General features: G+C 44.4%; 1 pseudogene; it reads left to right on the top strand.

Moving 5' to 3' along the window:
• The first annotated feature begins 6,884 nt into the window (after positions 1 to 6,884).
• On the top strand, positions 6,885 to 7,913 carry LOC144168119 (cuticle protein 10.9 pseudogene; annotated as a pseudogene).
• The last annotated feature ends 2,533 nt before the right edge of the window (positions 7,914 to 10,446 follow it).

The following is a 10,446-nucleotide window of genomic DNA, read 5'->3' on the forward strand; positions in this document are numbered from 1 at the left end:
ACCCCCTTTGATACTCTGTCACTTGGTATGAGAATGTCAGCATTACCCGTGTTTATCACCCATCCCCAACCCTGCCTACAAGTGCTGACTGGACCCACTGACCAGGTCAGAGCCAGCGGTCCAAGAAGTATGCGGGACTCCTCCCGCGACCACAGAAGCCCGCAAAGTGGGCGCCCTCCACAGTCCTGGTGCCTCTGCATGCCATCTACACCAAACTCGCTTTTTTTATATATAATTTTCGTTTCTCCTCCTTCTATCACCCTCCCCCTCCTCCACCCCCCCCCCCCCCCCCCGAGAAGGAAGCTCGGTTGTACTAACAGTGTGCCTGATTTTTCGCTGTAACTTAATCTGTGCCCCGAATCACCTGTTGCCTGAAAGCTTCTTGTGAAGTCAAACTAGACAAAACCAGCGACACGGGAAACAGAATTGAGGAAGTTCAGGAAAGATGAGCATTACGTAAGCCTTCCTTATGCGTTTAGCGTGCTGCGAAATAAATCACAGTCAAAGAACAGGCAAAGACGCGGCTTGGGCTACTAATAAAACCGTGCATAGTTTTCAGTGTTAATGCGCCAAAAACTTCAAGAAGTAACGCATCGGTGTACTTTATATAAAATTGTTTCATCGTGGTGCCAAGTAGCTACTGTGAACCAAACAGTCCAAAACCCTGCATATTTATTACTTTCAAAAGCCAATACAGGCGAAGCATCTAGCTATTCTTTCGTTAAAATGGAAGATTTCCAGGTCGGTGGGCTTGCGACTTTGTTGTGGTGCTTTTGAGTTCCCCTATTCGCATACCTCCGTCGGCTGAAGTGATGGACGAGACCGTGTCCATTGCAGCCATGCTTGAAGTGGAATATTTAGGTGGCTTGGTAGTTTGAATCAAGGAGCATCGTTGGATTCACCCCAAAGTGCAATTGAAGTTGTGGTTTCCTTAGACGGTTTTATGGCGTACGAAACGAGGGGTTTCTAGGCTTTTCACAATTCATCGATGTTGGTAACTACAAAACAACTGATAAGAAGGTTCACTCCCGGCCGCGGCGGCTGCTGTTTATTTAGGTGGAGACAACAAAGGAACAGGCGCGTGCGTGGATATTTTAGCGCATGTTTTATATCCCAAGGGTTGGTTCTCAAAACCAACCTGGAAGCGTCCAATAGGCACGGCTTATAGCCCAGGTGTAGCTTCAGAGCGTTAAAAACAAAATCATCATCCCCACAAGAAAACAAGGGTAGTCGGACTCTATTCAATTAGGAAGAACAAACAGCGCGACAACTGCACTTCAGGTAGAACACCGAAAAAAGGAACAATAAGTGGTCACTCGCCTCCAAATGCAATTGTTTTCCGTGATAGCAATTGGAAAAACCAAACAAAAAAGTGTGGAACAACACTCGCACCAGCAGAAGGAATGCTAGGTTTACAGCGAATTAGATATAAGTGTATTGGGGTAGGGGCTAAGGAATATAATTTAAAAAAGCCAATTTGCGGAATTGTAAACTTTCATCGGGGTTATAATAAAGTCAGAGGAACTGCTAGCGATTTTCACGTCTGTGGTTGTAGTCGTAGCAGGACAATTTTATTTTTCCCTTGATCCTGGGTGCGGTCAAGGGACGAAGAGTGCCATAGTTCTGCGTTTGCGCCGCGCCCGCCCCCCGTTTTTCGAGTGTAAGGTATCCTTGGACCATAGGGGTGACTTCAGCCATCCGGACAAATTGGACACGCATGTTGGGGTCGTGTGAAAGCACATGAGTGGGTGGGTAGGTTGCCGTCGCCGCCAGTAGGAATTTATGAATTGACCGTGACCGTCGTCCCGCAGCTGCCCTCGTAATTTCCCAACCCTCCTTTATGAGAATGGGAGAATTATGGGTAAGTGTGCGAAAGGGTAATGGTAGCCTGTAAATTGGCATTGGGCACTAAGAGCACAGGGCAAGGCGATTTAAAATAAATGACTTTTTTTTCTTCGCAATTACGGATGTTCCTTTCTTTATGAACATTTACCATAATCGCACTTTTCTTAGAAAGTCTCATTTCTAGCTCAAGAAGAGTTTTTCCGTAAACAAGTAAGTTACCAGGTCCCCTTTTAGAATTTGCTTCGTGTTTATTGTCATTTTTTCCATCAAGAAAAGTCCAGCTCCAGATAAAAACGCTTTTCTAGAACCAGCTGTATTAAGCAATTGCTTAGCAACCATTGCCTGGGTGATTTTTCAGCCAAGGCAATCCAAAGACGCTGCGCACGTTTTCTCCGCATTTGTCCTACGGAGCCTCGCGCCAAAAAAATGTCTTTTTCGGTTTTTCGAGCTTCACACTACCAAGATTGCAACATTGGATGCTGTTCTTTCATTTAATGATGACATCATCGAACGAGCCATCATTTTCAAATCCTTCGGATCGAACCGTGGGCGCAACATCGCCATTAACTCGTTGAAAGGGGTTGACCGCAAGGGAAGATACTTTGCAAACAGAGCTGCACGATAGTTCACAAAATAGGCAAGGCAGGACAGGCGACACTCTGAAAAGCAAAAAAAAAGAACTTCGACGGTAATTACGAAGCTCGTACTTTATAAATAAGTGGGTCAAGTGGTGTTTGTGGCAAAAAAGTATTGTTTTTCACCCATTTTTCTACTTTGAAGTCAATTAGCTGAAAAAAATGTTTTTATTACATATTTACCATTAATTCCAGACCAGTGCTCTTTGAATTGCTTAACATCGAAATGGAATTTCTTCGTGTACTTACTCGTAATGAACATTTGTTCGGCTAGTGTTAACGGTTCGCTTCGCCTTACCGCATTCTGTGCCACTGTGATATGGTTAAGTTTAGAGAGATGCCATAGCGAGTAGCCCGGACGCAGAAGTGAGAGACGGCCGAGGGAGTTCGGTGAAAATATTTGTAACATTTACGAAATGATGCCAAGCAGGTCGATTACGCATAAATACCAGTACTCCCACTAAAGACGGTAACGTTTACAGTCACACATATTGCCGATTATAAGTACTGGCGTTGCAGTAGGCGTTGGCAGACTTGAAGGCGAAAGGTCCGGAATAGGAGCAGGCTCTGTAGATGGCATAGTTGGTGCATTGCATGAACTGGACAGTGCTAATACGGGACAAAATGAACAATAACAAACACGGGCGCTGAGTAACAACTTCTTGTTTTATGAAACATTCATATACCATACATATTCGAAAAAAAGGGGCATGGCTACAGCGTGAGCAGTGCGACATCGGTGAAAACAGACCTAACACAGCTGCCAAAAAGCGGAGAGGTTTATCTAACACCTATCTGAGACAGGTTCGTGGCCAAAGTTAGATGTATCCGCGTCGGTTGTTATGTAGGTGAGTGGGTACTGGGATTGGTGTGGCACTTCCAACAAAATGTTTCCGGCACAAAGTGGGCGAACCATTTCTTTTCTAGTCTGAAAAACTCCGTTTTGATGTTTCCAATGATAATCAAAGGGGTAGTGGTGTGACGGCTAGCCCAAGTGAAGTGCGTGGTCGTGAACCCCTCTGCCTGCCACTTTGGTGTGCGTGGCGATACCTGCACAAGGGGCATCAGATTTCTGTTTTTCTTGGTGCTGCTGTAATATCTCCGTAGTCGGTGCCACTGTATTTTGCCACACAAAGGTTGATGGTATTTTGGGAAGAAGGTAAGTGCATACCGGTCCTGGTTGGTTTAGGCGAATCACTACAGCACTCTCGTACAAACTCTAACATTGTTTGGTATTTTGCGAAGAAGTTATGTATGTACCGGTGCTATCGACAGTGGTTGGCTGATCCAAATCACTGCAGCACTGCCGTACAAACTCTTACATTGTAAGCAGAACAAACCACTTGCCTGATATAAGGACATTCGTATCACAGCTTCAAAAACAAGATTCCAGCACAGTTTGGGCTATGCATCACTTTTATCCAATGGTTTTGTTTATGTAAATTGCTGCTACTGCTGCTGATGATGATGATGCCACAGTGTAGTTCTAATTCTTCCCGCATGAACTGAATAAACCACCGGTCTGGCTTGGAGACATTCAAACTGCACTCAATGGTGACAAGGTCCGCAGTGGGCTACACCAGCTGCTTGATCTTGTGCTCTTTAGGCAGTATCCCGTCGATCACACTTCATTCTCCTTTTCCACCATCGCTCTTCTTAGGCACCCGGCTCTCTAGGAGTCCTACCTGTACACATCCTTCCAGTAACGTCCCTATACTACAAACACAATGCCTCCAGCACGCTGCTGTACAGAGTTATACTACAGGACGACAGAATTCCCACCGTAATACGTGGAGCCTTTATTAGGTTTATCAAATCACACAAGAATTTCTTAGGTTGGTTGGTATTTGCCAGAAACGGGCTTATGCTCGGGGGCGCGAATAATCCTAATACATATTCGCTGTAAAATGTAGTGCAGGCGAGAGCCTACTACCTTGAGTGAGCCAGTTATTGCTCAAAGTGACTTTTAACACCACCAAGAACAACCTAGACCACGCTCGTACTCGAGGAGAAGGGAGGGAGAGGCAGTGTAGAGCCCTCCTCCACATAAAGCTTTGGAGATTTGCCAAGCCTAGGCTGCGTGCCATTAGCGCCCCCCGCCTCTGCCCGCTTATAGGTAATTCTTAAAGGTATACGCCACGCCTTCCAGCACACTCCCTTTGCCTGTTACTGGCGTACACTCTAATTTATTCTAAACCATTTTTTTTATTTTGCAATTAGCTTCTGTAGATCCCCAGAAAATTGGGCCATTGCCAGTTTGACCGAACACAAATTCTGCTGAAGGTGCAAAACTTTAGGTTGAGTAAGTAAAAAGTACGGGGTTCGAAGAAATATATTGTGCGCCCATATTGTATAGGATGGGCATGCATTGCTCTAAAATACGAAAACTGAATATTAGAAACTTTACACTTTAAACGTAGTTGATTATTGCAAAATTCAGTATTCGCAAATACATAAGCAACAACTGAAAGAGATTGCAAAGACCGCAGTTTAACATTCCAATACATCCGATGCGCAAGACGGTACGACAAATATAAAGAATTCGGAAAGGTATACACGCTACAAATGTTTTGATGGTTACGGAGTTGGCTCGGGCATATTAAACTTTAAACCAACACAGTAGAGATAACTAACTCTGAACCAAGCATTGACTGCCTCTTTCAAGCGTGCATTTATAAAGGCGTAAAAAACTGAGCAGAATTTTAGCAAGTAACATCAAGCAAAATCAATCAGCATACTAAATTCTCTTTGTAACCTTAATCTTTCGTTCCAGCAGAATAATCTGAAGCAACAAAGCAACACCACGTAATGTGTCAAGCATTGCGTAGGCTGTTTATTCTATAAGCTCCATGCATATGTTCTCCTGCATCCTTACGGTAAAAGCTATGCATAAAGAGTGACAAGTATAAGTTGATGGTAGCTATGAAATTCCAAAGTACCCAGTAACTTAGGCTTTGTTTTGTTTTTTCAGGAACGCACGGGATGCTCTTTTTAGTGCGCACCATCGTGCAGGATTGCTGCTCATGTTAAAACTTGAAATCTTTGGTTGTGGGCAGCCAAAATCGAAAAAGGAAGGAACTTCATGACAATAAAACCCACGCGTGGTGTTATGAAATTTTCCATTTTTACACGGTCTATCTGTGTTTTTTTTTATCAGCAAAAGCAACGTCAAAGTTTTTAATTGGCACCCTGCATATACCTCTGCGAGACTTTAGCCGCCCACGCTTTCATGGGCCGATTCCTATACAGCCCGGAGGCGGCATTTATTTTTACGATCGTTTGTTGGGGGAAGCGTTCCTTTCTTTAGGTTAGCGGAGCATCCGGCCTCTTCTCGGACACAAAAACTTCGAGAGAGAGGGGTGGCCAGCTCAAGACGTGCAGCGCTAAACGGCACAAAGTAAAAGCGAGAAAAGCGGGCCTTAACAGCAACGCGTCGCTAAATGGCGTCGCCACTGCAAAAAGTAAATCGTTCGCGACGCCTTCCTAGTTCTGGGACCACAAAAGAAGCGAGAGAGTGAGGGCAAGCGGAAGGGGGCTGCGCAGGCGGTATAAAACGTCCACATCCCTGCACCCAGCCACACACACACTCATTCCAGCAGTTTGCCACCATCTGAACCAAAGGAGTCCCTCGGCCACCGCAGCTGCTTCCTTCCACTTGGATTACACCACCGAAAGTGAAAATGTTCGCAAAGGTACGATTTATATGTCTTCCGGGTGTCTTATGCTACGGCCCCTTCTGGAGACTAATATATTGTACCTATCGTTGTGGGCTTATTACAATTACCATGCGTTTGTTACTTCTGACGCACTGATTATTGAGAAGTCACAACTGGCTTTGCACTAAAAAAGTGATCCCTAGCAAATATTCCCCACAACATTTTGTTTACGTTGGCAAAGGCCTTAGAACTTATACGTCATTTTTTTCAAGACCGGCAGAACATTTTTTTGCTGTAAGTGATGGACATTGTTCCCATTGCGTGGAAGGTATTAGAGCTGGTGCCCAAAGTAGTTTTCCGCACTGCTCTCATAAAAAGGGTTGGAAGTTTAGGGACAGTTTTGTTGCCGACAGTACTCTTACTGCGAATTCCACTTACCCATGCAGGTTCTTGTGGCCTCCGTCTTCTCCTGCGCATACGCTGGGGGACAGTATGGACACCACGGAAACTTCTACGACAGTTACAGCGGCCCACTGGCAGTAGCGGCCGCTTCGCCCATTGCGGCTGCTCTTGAGCCAATCTACGTATGTATCCCTTTAGATGTAGCATAACGATACAAAATTTTTCGTCTCAATGAATGTGGAAGTCACAGATTTTGTCTCAAGAGGATGATTATAAACTCAAGGTGCTTCGAATAAGACCATTAAAGACAACCCCAGGCTTACCTTCCTACTTTTTTGATCTTGGGATGACAATTGTATGAAGTTACTTTCGTATAGAACTTCCGACATCCTTACGAGGCACGTACGTCACATTAAAAAAAATTGGCATTTTTGTTCCAAGTTTCAGTTCAATCTGTTTACATTCACCTAGTGCTATATGATCATTTAACCCCTGATAAAGCTCGAAAAGCTGACCAATAGATAAAAATTCTTAACGCGAGGTTCTCGATTGGGGGAGATTGGGAGGGCAGGGCGGACAGTTTATTGTTTTGAACCAATTTCGGGTGATGCTCTTAACTGTTCGCGTTTATTTAAAATCCGCCAATACGCAGTTAAGAGGTACCATATATATATATATATATATATATATATATATATATATATATATATCGGCAGTTGGTAACACAAATGTTTAATAATCAATCTTTAACACGCAATAAAAACATCATCTTGACAACGGAATGCGTTTCTTCACAGAGACCTTTTTAACGAGTAGGGTTGCGAATCTTTGTTCTTTTATTGAACATATCATTTATATCAAAGCGAGCCTACTGAGCACGCGTTCGTACGTACATTGCGGCGTTTGGACTAAGATACGACAGCTTCGACTTTGAAATCTGCTAAAATGATCACCTGGGGTCAGGAACGCACCTCTTCACTCACACATTTGCACTGCATTGTTGACTCTCCCGCAGCCTCCACAGCCGTACAGCTTCGGTTACGACAACGTGGACGAGTTCGGCACTCAGAGCTTCCACAAGGAGCAGGGCGACGCCAACAACGCCAAGACTGGCTCGTACGGTTACAGAGACGCCTACGGCGTCTACCGCAAGGTCAACTACGTCGCCGATGCCAACGGATTCCGCGCTACCATCGACACCAACGAGCCCGGTACTGCTCCGGGTCACACCGCTGACGCTGAGTACAACGCCAAGCCAGTCGCAGCCAAAGCCGCAGCCAAGGCGGCGTCTGCTCCTGTCGCCATCTACGCACCCGCGCCTGCCTACGGTGCCGAACACAGTGCCTATGGGGCTCACGCTCCCTGGAAACGATAGGCAAGACTGTATTGGAGTAATTTAAAAGAGTCAACCCAAATGGGGTTCCCATTTATTTCAAGTAAATAAACCATGTCCACTTGTGCACTTTGGTCTTGCTTTGATGGTTTCCTAAAGCGGCCACAGCGGCAACGGACCCAGGCCGCTGGCGATATGCAATCGGTAATTTTATCACTCGCTGCGGATAGATGCACCTTTTACAAGTTCACCATGCTTAACCAGTGTATAACACGTTTTACTCGTACAGCAAGATGCCGTTGGAGCGGCGGATTACAATTTATACGCAAGGAATGTGAACAGGGCAATCGAAAAGTCAGTGTCACCTTAACTTTCTTTCTGAACTTACCAGAAAGTTCAGTTTTACGTGTTTTACTTGTGTCTTTCTTTTATATTCTGTTTGCGATTAGAGTAAAGTTTTGGTTCACATAAAAAAGTTAATTCTATTCAAAGCCGAAGCGGCGATCATCCAAGTTCGCATACGAACGCTTTATTTGGCATTCGTTGTTTGTGAGTAAGGATGCGATGTATCGAACAAACGCTGTGAAATAAGACACTTCAGAAAACCTTTTGTTGGACAAAGATTTGTCGAAGATTTCAAAAATGAAACTTCTTGACTGCATTCCGTAGCCCGCTGCAGAACAGAACGCCAGGAGCCTCTGTCTTCAGCACTAGCTAATTTGGAGCGGATGACATAAGGAAAGTGAAATTCTCAATTATGAGCTGGAAATACCTTCTGCCACGTACGGCAATGGGGAAAGTCCAACCTATAGCCACAAAATATTCTGAAATTTTCTTAGGTCGTTGTTACACGGTGGACGTTTGTAAATTATCAAAAATTGAGGATTGAGGTGAGCGGTTGTTGAAGGTGTTTCAGGTCGTCTTTAGCCATGTTGAGTTATTATTTACCACGGAAAGCATAAACACACGAGTTGCAAGTAAATAGATTAGTGCTGCATGTTCAAAATTGCTTGTATATGTCCCTATACCCTCATTTCTCAAATTTATGAAATTATATATTCATTGCAAACTGCAGAAAAACAAGAAAGTCATACCATTTTTGTCGGCCAGGAAGAGAGGGTGCTTAAGGTGCGACAGTCGGTAGCATAAGGCAGGCATGCAATGCAGCTGATTGCGGGCTGCGGAGGAGATACTGATTTGTCTGGACAGAACTTCGCGTCATTACTGTCCACAGCCTGTTTTCGGGAGAGCTGTATACTGCGGCTATTATTTGTTAATTAGACGAGATTAGCCGTTCAGCAAAGAATGCCTGTCGTCATTGTAGGTATGACGCGGCACATTGAAAATAAGTGCTGAGCTTATTCACCTTCATCGTTTGGTAAAGTGCTCTCATGGCGTAAATCGCTGTGTCACACCTGGCGAGAATTAGTGTCCTCGTGACCTCGAGAAGTAGTGTCCTCATCATAGAAGCGTCAATGAGGCATTAGTAGGTACCTGTGAGGGAAATCTAACTGCGGTATTTCCAGCACGAAGTACTTGCGTAATCCTTTATTCCGACTGATAAAGAAACCCCGCAAAAATTTCATCCCAAGCACATAAAAATGCGTTTTTATATGCTTGGAGTGACATTGTCCAGGCCAATCCTAAGCCCTCTCGGCCACAAAGAATTCAAAGAATCTGCTTAATCCTTAAATGTGACAAAATTATTTTGTGACAGTAAGAAATAAAGGCATCTTCTCTAGCTTTCCGGCATAAAAAGTTTCGGGTCGCTCGGGACGTAAACTTGTAGATTGAATGTTTTGTGGGCTGCGGGTTTCCGGCTAGACCTAGAAAATGTTGACAAAGTCTGTAAATTCCGTTGCGATGGAATATGGAGCCACCCTGTAACAGTAGCAACGAACTATTATCTGGCGGGGAGGAGTGCTGTTGGTTACGACTTTTCCAACCTCAAATGCCGAGAACGACGACAGCACCGGGATATTAACTACGACGCGGTTTTTAAAGCGACGATATATATGCTTCGCTGATGGCCTCGAAAACCGTGTACTCGCTGCAGGAAAGCCAACTTTACACCATGGGCTTTTCAAAACGACGATGATGATAAGTGAAGCCGCATCAAGCTTCTCGTGAAAACAACGCTGCCCGTACCCGGAATCGAACCCGGGTCTCTCGCGTTTTGGAGCCAATGTCTATCCGATTGCGCGACTCCAACGCGGTAAAAGCAGTTTGGATTTTCGAGTTTGACTTTGACTCGGGTCGCTCGGGAGAAAGATTCGCCTTTTAACCTTTTCTTTAAAAAGATGGCTTGATTTTTATTCTGCCGCTTAAATAGGCAAATATCGAACGCTGCTCCTCGCCAGTGTAGCATACACAAAAAAAGGACTCATTTTAGCACTGTCTCAATTGGCTACCCTTACTTTTCTGGGACTGAAAAAATGTTTTTTTTCCCAAGTCCCGAATACAGTGCGTAATGAACATACCTTTTATTAGTAATAAGGAAAACTTAGTAATTAGTAAATAATTATATTTAAAAATGGCTGGAGATTACCATACTCCCTAATGCGAAATTTCGTCG

This window comes from Haemaphysalis longicornis, unplaced genomic scaffold (assembly GCF_048455015.1).
Source record: "Haemaphysalis longicornis isolate Haplotype H1 unplaced genomic scaffold, Haemaphysalis longicornis Haplotype H1 scaffold_2, whole genome shotgun sequence".
Taxonomy (NCBI): Eukaryota; Metazoa; Arthropoda; class Arachnida; order Ixodida; family Ixodidae; genus Haemaphysalis; species Haemaphysalis longicornis.